General features: G+C 47.3%; 1 long non-coding RNA gene across 1 annotated transcript; it reads left to right on the top strand.

Moving 5' to 3' along the window:
• Positions 1-8,599: 8,599 nt before the first annotated feature.
• LOC123387646 lies at positions 8,600-10,960 on the top strand. The gene is made up of 2 exons (XR_006602162.1): positions 8,600-8,854; positions 10,537-10,960. It is a non-coding gene; the product is annotated as an uncharacterized LOC123387646 (long non-coding RNA).
• Positions 10,961-11,287: the final 327 nt, after the last annotated feature.

The following is an 11,287-nucleotide window of genomic DNA, read 5'->3' as shown; positions in this document are numbered from 1 at the left end:
GGGCGCAAGGCTTTCTGAGGATGTGAGTTAGCACTGCGAAGCTCACCAGGGCTTCTCTGGTTTGTTATAAATAACTCCACACTGGCAGCAGATGGGACGAGAGCCAAGGAGTAATGAATACTAGGACAAACAAACAGGCCTCCGGGATGCCGGCCCAGCCACTCCAAACCGCGGGTGGCAACAGGCTCGGAGGTGGTGGTGGGCGAAAACGTACCGGCAACACTGCCGTAATCCTGCGGTGCAAAGGGAGGGGAGCTCTGGAGAATGTGAGCATAGATCACACGGATCTAGAGCATTCACTTAAAGGGCCACGGCTGTGAAGCATGTTCACTCGCCTGATTGGATGTTTACAGATTAACCAACAAAGCAGGATTTATATACTGGACACTGTTTGCAAGTGCCCTGCTTGAGAGATCAAGAGTCGTGAGACAGCTCCAGAAGCACCCGCGGCCTGCAGAGCTGACAATCCAGTGCCCAGTCCCGGGAGCGGAAGGAAGCCCTGCATTTAGTCTGGCCGTTTCATATACTACAGCGCTAACTCCTGTGTAAAACAGACTCCCGCAGGGAAGTAAGGGAGGGAGGAGAGTGAGATGAGCCGAGAATGCGACCGTCAGGGAAGAAGCCAGTTCGGGAGGCAGAGCTGCTTTGAGCTCTGATGTCATAGTCAGCACGGTGATGGTGAGCCTCGGGACAGACCAGCAGCCAAAGGGGGTAAGGAGCAAAAATGGAGACCCTTGCATTATGCTAGGACGGTTGTCCCGCCCTCAGCAGAAGCAAACTCAAGGCCTCTCTGGATAAAAGCATCCCCATCGAAGGCCCTCAGGATTCCGCCCAATGAAGATCAACCAATGAATCCAGAATTAAAGAACATGAAACCTACAAGCAAACGGGCCACCGTGAGTGAGAATCAGCAGAAACTATGAATCCCAGAATTAAATCTCCATCCTTTAGGTAATGAAATTATCAGACACAAATAGATATAAAATAACCATGGAGCCAATGCAGAAAGCTGGGGCGGGGGGAGATCATTAAAGGATCATTAAAGTAGACAAGCAGTAAGAGACCAGAAAAATGACCAGGAAGGTTTTGGGAAAAAAAAAAAAAGTCAATGTGAAAAATGAAAAACAGAATTGTAAAAGTTAAAGACAATGCCCCTTGATGAGGGGTTGAGACAGCCAATTAGACATAGCTGAGGAGGTCACTTTATTCCCTGAACAAATATGTTTTTAATATTCGCCACGAGTCAACTACCTTTCTAGGCTGGGAGAATATAGCCACCGACAGAAGAGACAAAAGGCCCCGCCCACACATAGATTACAAAATAGACTGTAGCAAGTAAGTCAAATACAGAGCATACTATTCGGAAATGTAACTCAGGGAAGGAGGCTAGGGAGCACTGCCGGTGAATAGGGCTGTGTTTTAATAAATAGGAAAGACGGAAAAACAGCTCGCCAAGAAGTGGACATGTGGGTGAAGGTTGAAAGAGATGAAGGAACGATACGTGGGCATACTGGAGGGAAAAGCACAGCGGGCAAAGGGAATGACAAGTACAGTGGCCTCGAGTACGGATCCGGTTGATCTATGTGACCTCCTGGCAAAGAGGCCGGTGTGGGTGGGAGAGTGGGTTGGGGGCTCTGGGAGGTAATGGGAGGCAGGTCCTGGGAGCCCTGCCGAGTAAGACAGGATGTACCAGCCTGCAATCACACTTTAAAGGCCCATATGAAGTTAGTGGTTATGAATTTAAATTTGAATTTGGCTGCAAAGTACGGCTTGCAAGCAACCCCTGGAATGATCCCGGCTTGTCCGGTGTTTTTCCTCCTGTGTCTGGAGCTCTCTCCTCCCCCTCGTCTGTCTTTGGTATTTTCCCTGACCCCTTCTGCCACATTTATTTGCACCCCGATCCCCATTCTGACATTGTATCAGAGCCGACATTGTATCATGGTTACTGTTTTATGCCTTTAACTGGGGACTCTTTTAGGGTCACGAGGAGCCGTAGTCAATGAATGCAGCACTCCATAAATTGAACAGTGTCCACACTGGCTTCGGCAGTGCACACACTGGACTACACTGCGCTCCATAAAATCCCACCAGATTATTGCCAGAAAGAACTAAATGGTGACTGTTTGCAAGAAGACTCCTTTGGCGCCGTTACCAGATTTGGTTTGTTGTTAATTTAAGCATACTGCTGAATGTGCAATCAATATTTTAGTAATTATGTACAAATAGTTCTCGTTATAAATCAAAGTTGTTATTACTGCCTTAAGCTTTGGCTTTGGTAACAAGTCTTTTCTTGGAGACTGTGCTGTTTTCCCGGTTTCAGCTGCCTCGGCTGGGTCCTATGCCATTCCCCTACACGGCAGCACGCTGGGGTTAGCTGGTTAAGGAGGCCGGATCCTGGGACGCCTATAGGTGGCTCAGTCGGGGAAGCGTTCAGTTCTGGATTTCAGCTCAGGTCATAATCTCAGAGTCATGGGATCCAGCCCTGCATGGGGCTCCAGGCTCAATGGAGATTCGGGCTGTCCCTCTCCCTGCCCTGTCCCTACTCTCTCACAAGTGCTCTTTCTCGCTCTCAAATGAATGGATGAATGAGTGAATGAATGAATGAATTTTAAAAAGAAGTACGGATCCTACTTCCCTGACCCACCTGGAGTAAATCTTAAGTACCTCGCTCGCCAATGAGAAGATCATACCTCCGCTCCTAAATACAGGACTCCAGCCAGATGGCCACCGTCATCTCTTACACAAAACTGTCCGAGGATTTCCTGACGCCTAAGATCACTCAACCTGAAGAAAGCTCTGGAACACAAGCTGTGAGGCAGAGTTATCCCATCATGATGTCCTCCTGTCATTGTCCCCTGGTGGCTCACCAGTCCCAGGCTGCTGGCCACATGGAAGGGTGCTTATGGGAGTAGGGGCTACCCCACCCCTCCCCTGGGTAAGGCAGCGCCCATGTGCCAACCCAGCTCCGTCGGCAAGCAGCTCTAAGCAGCTGGGGGACAGGTACACCATCAGGTAAGGGGCTCCTGGACTGGCACCTAGGCCTAGCGGTTCACACTCCCAGGGGACTCCAACTAGAACAAGATGGCTTAGCCAGCAAAGATGAAGGAAAGCACAAAATCTACCTATTTTTTTCTCCTCTTCCCAAGAAGCATTGGGCTTAGTTATAAACCAAGACAAAAGGGGTTTTTAGAGAGTGGTGTCCTAGAATGAGGAAATCCGTATGTAGCCCAACATTTTCACTACCAAATGGCTCAGCTTTATCTAAACCTGTTCAAAGCGTGACAATATATAGTTTTCCAACTTCACCAAGGGATCCCATCTCTGAGTTCTCTGGCATCTCCCTCCAGAACCTCCACGGCCCACACCCCCACCACACCGGCGTAGGACAGAGCTCTACTATTTAGTCCCAAGTCACCGTAATCACCCACATTTCTGGCCATCGCGATTTCAACTCCCTAAACGTGTACTGGGTGGGAAGAAAATCCAGATGTAATCACAAACAAGAGTAGGAAACCGTACTTCAGCAGTCAGCACCCCAGAAGCTGACCCATTCCTACAATGAATTAGAGAGAGCTCTCATCTGAATTGACAGCAGAATCAACACCAGCCACACGCATAATGGTTTGATGTGACTGCTTATAATCAAAGGGGGAAACACTGTCCACCTCTTCATTTTACCTCAGTGTCATGTCTCCTATTATTGTCCACAAAACCTTTGTTTTCAGCCCAGCACAGACATTGTAAGAGGCCTCATTAACTAGTCCTTTTAAAAGACAAATCAGTACGTCCAAAGCTCTGCTGTATGCCTCCCTCCTGGTTCAAATCAACATTTATGTCCCTCTCTGGTGACCCAGACCCATGGAAACCACTGGACTTGCCTCCCCCCACCCCCCACAAACACACCCATTCTCACATAGGTCTCCGTGAAACACCTGCATATTCTTCTCCCTTCTTGCCTTTGGTTCAAAATAAATTAAGAACCCAAAACAAAGATTCTAACAAGAGAGGAAAACAAATACCTAATTTACCAAAAGAACAAGTCCTTTATCCCCTGGGAGGTATGAGTAGCTCACGCCTTCTGCTGAATCAGGGCGTTAAATTAAAAAAAAAACAGAAACAAAAAACACATGTGTAAAATACATACTTAAGTCTTACCTCCGACAGACGAGTAATGGGAATTAGGCTGTGCTTTGTTCCTTGTTCAATTCAGAGATAATTATTTACTCAATAAAATTTAAACAATCATCATAGCATAACTGGAAGCTGAGGGTAGTCTATTCCTCTCGCCGCCCCTCTCAGCTGCAGCAGACGTAGTCACGTAGTAAACAACACGATTATTAGTTTGCTTCTATAGCTTTGTGACAATTTATGGGGAGGAAATCCACAGGCCTCCTCCTCAACAGCCCTCCCGAAACAGCCCCTTGTAAATTCTCGCCTGACCTGAACCGTCACCCTCTTATTTCTAACTGATTTATTTTCTCCACTCCTCAGGAAAGGGAGCTGTTTTTCAAGCTTACTATTTGGGAAGGGGACACTGGCGAGCTAGAAGTTCTCTGCTTTTCATTTACAAGCTTTTCAGGGCCGAGAGGTGTTTGAACCATCCAAGAGAACCACGGGGCATCTGTCCAGTGGTCTGAGGGTAACCCGGGCACTAAATGGGTTTCAAGATCAGGAATTACTAGGAAGAGATGGGACCTGGGTGGTCACAGGGGACACCTGCCTAGCCTAGCAGGCGAGCTAACTAGAGTCCAGTGATTCTCCAGCTAAGAGCTAGTCAATAGTTAATAGCTCGTTAGTAGAAGATCCGGGTCTGGTCTAGACCAGGTCATGATCGCTCCCCTTTAACCCTTCACCGTGGAGGCAACTACCCTTCTCGCCACCCTGCAGTATGGCTGTTTCTCGGGCAGCTCTGTGGGTCTCTTCTGACTTTTGAAAGGTACCATCTTTCTGTAGGGACTGACTTTCTACAGCATTCTGGGAAAGGGCAGCGGGGGGGGGGGGGATGAACCTTGATTTAGAATAAACCCCCCCAAGCCACTCCGATGTATCAAAATGCGGTTCAGGAATCATGAAAACAAGGCCTGTGTTTGGTGCACATCTAACAAATACAAAACGGCCCTTCTTAGAACCCATGTTAAGGTAGCAACATTTCAGCCGTGTTCTGGGCTTCTACGTGGCTCCTTCCTCTCATGGGACAGGCCATGGAGGCTACGAGGAAGCAGATTCGAGCAGTCCCAAGATTTCAATCTATCTGCGCAGGCCAGCCCTTTGTGCAGCATGACGTATGTAGCTGCTGCCTTTGTTGGAAACCCAGAGCCGAAGCCTCACTGCCTGTTCTCTCCACGCACAAAGGCCTTCCTCCAGCTGCATTTTATTACTACGGAGATGGAATGGCTGCCAATTCCAGGCCGCAGAAATCCCTTGGCTCAGAGGCGCCTCTGAGTCATCCTTAGATAAGAGAAGCGAAGAGGCAGATGAGCAGGGCGCAGGTGGGCTGCGCTCCAGGGAAGGTGGAGGGAAATGTGGCCTGGAGGCCCCCAGGACGCAGAGACACTGCAGGCAGGTGTTCTGTCCTCCTTTTCACTTGCTTCTGTTGATCCTCCCATTCCCGAGGTTTGCAGATCCCAGCCCCTGCCACCCGGGAGCGCGAGGAGATTGGGTTGTGTTCTGCCTAGAATCTACCAGTGCCCTGAAACTGGCCTCTTTCCAGTCCACCAATGGGGAGCAAACAATGCCATGGAGATTTAAATCTTCAATAAAGAGAACACTTCTTTATTGGAAAAGGTCTTTGTCCTTTCCAAAGGGGATAAAAGATTACAGACCAACTGATTAAGTTTATGAAAATATACAACATAGGTTGCTAATGCTTTTCTATTATTTTCAGTGATAACTGTAAATTAAGGAAAAGGCAAGAAGACTTGAGGATTTTTCTTCCTGAAAACGAAATATGGATTGTGTCCAGGAGCTCTCAAAAAATAATAAATATATCCTTGAAAAATATATCAAACACGAGAAAGACAAATACTTTTGTATTATCTTCTGAGCTGCCAACTGTTAAAGCAGCTTTCTCAGGCAAAATGGCCTGATTCACTGTGTCCTCCCAACCTGGGAGCAGACAAGTGAGGGAAGTGCCTGTCAGAGATCTGTTTAGCCACGGTGCAAGGGAAGAGACTGCACCCCCACCCCCCACCATCCTTCGGCCATTTAGGACCGCTGCTTACAAAGGATCTCACGTTTTACATTTTATGACCACATTTCTTGCACCCAGTGCCCCTCCCACCACCACCTCTCCCAGGCCATTTGCTGGGCGCCAGAGTTCACGGAGCTGCTATGGGCTGTGGGTCATATGCACAGCGCACCGCCAAGGGGGTGACTCTGTCTCCTACAAGCCACACCTCGCTGCTCATTGTTTCCTCCCACAGCTGCTCTTTGAGCAAGACTGCCTCGGGCTCCTCATCGGCAGTACGAGGACATTTCCACCTAGTCTGGATTTCTTCTCTTCTGAGAGCAGAGCCTGAGTAAAGAATTGGGAGCAGATTTATCCTTTGGAAAGCATACTCATTTCCTAGGGCTGCTGAAACAAAGGACCACAAACGGATGGCTTACAGGAACAGAAACATACTTTCTTCCAATTTGAGAGGCCGGAAGTCCAAACCGAGGTGTTGGCAGGATCACGCTCCTTCCGAAGGTTTCAGGGGAGAATCCTTTGCTGCCTCTTCCCGGCTTCTGGTGGCTGCTCACCACCCGTGGCAATTTCCGGCTTGTCACTCATCCCCGCGATCTTTCCTTCTGTTGTCACGTGGCCTTCTTTTGTGTGTCTCTGTACACCCTCTTCTGTCTCCCCTAAGGTCACTCTCATTCGATTCTGGGCCCACCTGAACTCTGTACATTGTCACCTCAATCCTTATCTTAATTACATTCTGACGTTCTGAGTGGACACGAAATTTTAGGGAGACATTATTCAACCCAGCTCAGGGCTCCAGGCTCCCCTCAGGTTCTTTCTTAGTTCTGGAATTATCTACTGCTGGCACTGGGGGAGTGGATGCCAGGAGAGGAGATCATCACTGGTGCTCAAAATACCCGCTCACCACTTACTCCTATGGCTGAGTTTTCCCACGAAGAATTTCTAAATCATTTAACGCGATCTTCAAGACTCATCCTCTGAGAAATGGCAAATATCACCAAGAGATCATTTCTCAAGCTGTGATTCCTGGCGGGAGCATGGGTGGGGAACATCAGAATCATCTGCCTGGTTGGGGTGTCTTACAAAGAACACCTGCTCTGGGACTCTGCAAGAGGTGGGCGGCAAGCTGTGCGTGGTGAAGGGGTCCCCTACAGAGGGGACCATCTGCAAACGTTTTTTCTATCTCAGTTGTGTAACTTCTGTTTCCAACCAGGATTACCTACTTCCTGGCCATCAGTTGACCTTAGCACCTGTTTGGGGGCTGGGGGAAGATGTGAAGGGAGAAAAGAAAAGATACACCAAGGAGCAGCCCCCTGAAAGGGCAAACCACCAAAATTTCACTCTTCCTCCATTTTCTAGAATAATCAGGCCCAGATGTGTAGCAGGGATGGCAAGTTCAGCTTGGCCCACTATTTGGAATCTGGTGTAAATTATGTAACTGCGTGGCACGCTGTGTTAGGAAAGATTCTGAGACCGCATCTGTGCTAAGTGGAAAGAGAGCCACGACAGAGTCACCGTCTACCACAGACATCCCCAAGGACTATCAGGCAGATGCCACATGCTTACCATCTCTGGTCTACAGCTTTTTGGGGGAACCAATTCCTAAATATGTTGCTACCAAACACAGGGAAGAGATTTTTATGTCCTGATATAAAAATATACAAAGTCATAAAAATAAGCTATTACCATGCTATCACTACTTTTTAACATCTTTACAGACGTCTTAATGCTCAGTGTACAAATCTTATGATTTTTGAATCATAAATTCTTAGCCACAAGGCATGGGGTCAGTTCCTCCTCTGCAGCCGAAGGCATGCTGGGTAGCGGTTGTATAGCTAGTGTGACTGGGCCTGGGCCAAGCCTGAGCTCAGCATCTTGGAGTCGGGGTTAGAGGAGTAAATAGGACAATGGGGATCAGAGGGCTTTCGTCCCAGTCCTGACCCTGCAGGCACCGCCATGGTCATGCGTTTCAAGCCTCGGCACTTTGGCGTCCCCACCTGTGAAAGGGGTATAGCCAGTCCACCCCTCCCTTCCCCACGGTTGGTGTGCAGTGGGGATGGAACAGGAGTGCGGGCCCAGGACAGGTTGGCAATGTCTTTTAGAAATCATTCCTGCACATTCTGAGGCCAGTGCCATGACAAATAAGAACGTTTGCTGAGGAGGGCACTGCCCAGGAAATCCAGCTCTGACGGTTAAAAAAGCCATCTGGAAGTCTCCGAAGACCAGGGGTTCTGAAGATGCCAAACAAGGAAATGTGACAGTCTGAACAGTCAGCAGTGTCCCTGGGATGGCGTACAAGGAACAATTTGAAGAGGGACTGCCAGAAGCTGACCTTTTACTGCACTGGCACCACGTGCAGAAGCCCGGGATGGGCGGCCAAGGTCATGTGACCTCATAGCCAGTGTCTGAGGACATTAGAAGGAGCCTTAGACATGACTCAGTGAAACGCTTGCTTGTAAGCAAGCAGGAGGAAAAGTTTTTGTTCCGAGATCCCACAGCTAATTAGTAGCTGCACAGAGACGAGAATGCCACTCTGCAGATGCCAGGAAGAAGAGAATTTGCAGGATGCTGGAGGGGAGGCCCAGAAGGAGCCCTATATTCCTTGCAAATAGCTGGCCTTGATCCCAGCAGGATGCAGCTGGGCCCTGATATCCATGGGCCCCTTCCCAGGTAAGGGGGTTACAGCTTGACTGGGAGAAAATCAACCTGTGGGATTTTAGTTTTTAAATGTTCAATCCTATTTAACGAAACCAGCTCGACAGCAAGAAGTTATGAGGTTGTAAGAGTCTCAGAACAGGATGTTCATGAGATCTGAACCCGAGCCGGGGCAGTGAAATTTTAAAACATGGTCAAACCATCTAAAAGTTGGTCTGCTTTTCACTCGCTGTGCACTGGCAATTCTAAATAACATTAGTGACACAGTGTTCTGCCCTGAATAATCTTTTTATTATTTTTTATAGGGATTTTTTTAAGAGATTTTATTCATTTATTTTGACAGAGAGAGATCACAAGTAGGCAGAGAAGCAGGCAGAGAGAGAGGGAAGCAGGCTCCCCACTGAGCAGAGAGCCCGATATGGGACTCGACCCCAGGACCCTGAGATCACGACCCAAGCCAAAGTCAGCGGCTTAACCCACTGAGCCACCCAGGCGCCCTTATTATTTTTTTTTTTTTAAAGATTTTTATTTGACAGAGAGCACAAGTAGGCAGAGAGAGTAGGCGGGGCAGGGGGAAGCAGGCTCCCCACCGAGCAGAGAGCCTGACGTGGGGCTCCATCTCAGGACACCGAGATCATGACCTGAGCTGAAGGCAGAGGCTCAACCCACTGAGCCAACCCAGGCGCCCTGCCCTGAATAATCTTAAACCCAAATTAGCACATTCATATTCTTTATCCTTTAAAAAATACTGTATTCCGTATGGGAGTTAACTTAGCACATGGCTTTGTTTCCAAATAGTGGATGAGAAGAAGACAGTGCGAGCCCTCATAGACAGAGGCATGGACTTGAGTGACTTTAATCCTGTTGTCGTATGGAACCATGCAGAAATATTTGCAAACTGGCAGGATCGACCTTAAAAAGGGCACACAACACTTTAAAATGATTCCTCAAGATCAGTGCAAAGGAACTGTGGAGAGGACTACGACTTCTGCCAAAAACAAAACAAAACAAAAAGTAAATAAATAGAAAAAAGAATCAAAGGTAAGGAAGAAATGTTAGGAGAAACAAGCAGACGTGCCAGTCTGACATTGCCTGGGGAAATTAACAGGGCAGTGTTTGAAGCCTGAGTCAGTTTCTCCAAGGACTGGACAAGAACACAATGGCTCAGATAAGTCCCTATTTGCTGTCATTCGGACACTTTCTCTATTTTTGCATTGTAAATTTGAGAACCAAATACAATAGAAATCTGTGCTAAATTTCCAGGGGATCGGTTTTTGGCAAAAATTTTTCAACCTAGAGGACATTTGAAAGCTGCTAGAATCGAATAGGGTGCTTGGGTGTCTCAATTGGTTAAGCAACTGCCTTTGGCTCAGGTCATGATCCTGGAGTCCCAGGACTGAGTCCCACATCAGGCTCCCGGCTCCACAGGAAGTCTGCTTCTCCCTCTGACCTCTCCCCTCTCACGCTGTCTCTCATTCTTGCTCTCTCTCTCTCTCTCTCAAATAAATAAATAAAATATTTAAAAAAAAGAAAGAAAGAAAGAACGAAAGCTGCTAGAATTGGTTCTGTAGGAACAAAGATGTGAACTATCTTGCCCTTTCTGGAATTCGCTGTGACATGGGATTGGTAAGTGTCTCTGCCAATTTTATCCTCATGCTTCAGGCTTTCCTTAACTGCTTACATGTCTCTTGTTACAGGTAAAAATAAACTTCACAGTCTATCAACTATACTTCAATTTTAAAAGGTGAGAAAACTTTAGAAATTAAAATGAGTAAAAAACATTCCTCAATGAACTATGAGACACACTGACAAATCTGACAATGCTGCCTATTGAATGTGACTATTCGGGATCAATTTTGATGAAATCAAAAAAATCAAAAATCAAGTCTGCAGAAGTCTCAAAGACAAAAACTGTAATGTTCCATTTGTTCCTAACATATGGCAAAAAGTTCTCCCTTTTCTTTAAAGAAAAAAAGAAAAAAAAGACTGATAAGTATTTACCCCCCCCCCGCTCCCCCCTTTTATGATAATATACTATTCATTTACTAATTGACTCGTACATATTTAACTGCCATGATTATGTATGTGAAGCTTAATAAAAGAAAAAATTCATTGTCTGCATTTCTTTCCCTGCCATTACTGGTTTTTCTTTAATTTCATGAGATGACTCAAATTAACTGTACACTATGGTAGGGGAGTTGTTAAAGGAAGCCACCATGGGTGTGATGTGCTCCAGGCCACTGCTGGAGAAGGTACAGCATTCTGGGAGTTTCCGCCCACCCATCAAAGGTAACATTCACTCTTTCAGAGAGCACGGCTACATAACTTTGTAGTAACAACAGCACCAACGTCGATGATCGTACAGCAGATCCTTGCATCTGCTTCTCAGGTGGCTGCCGAAGAAAGAGCCTGCTGAACCCTGTGGGAGGCAGGCACCTTGATTCTGGG

This window comes from Mustela putorius, unplaced genomic scaffold (assembly GCF_011764305.1).
Source record: "Mustela putorius furo isolate JIRA1106 unplaced genomic scaffold, ASM1176430v1.1 tig00003858_pilon_pilon_pilon, whole genome shotgun sequence".
Lineage (NCBI taxonomy): Eukaryota > Metazoa > Chordata > Mammalia > Carnivora > Mustelidae > Mustela > Mustela putorius.
Note: the sequence above shows the minus strand (reverse complement) of the source record. Positions and strands in the feature narration are given on the sequence as shown.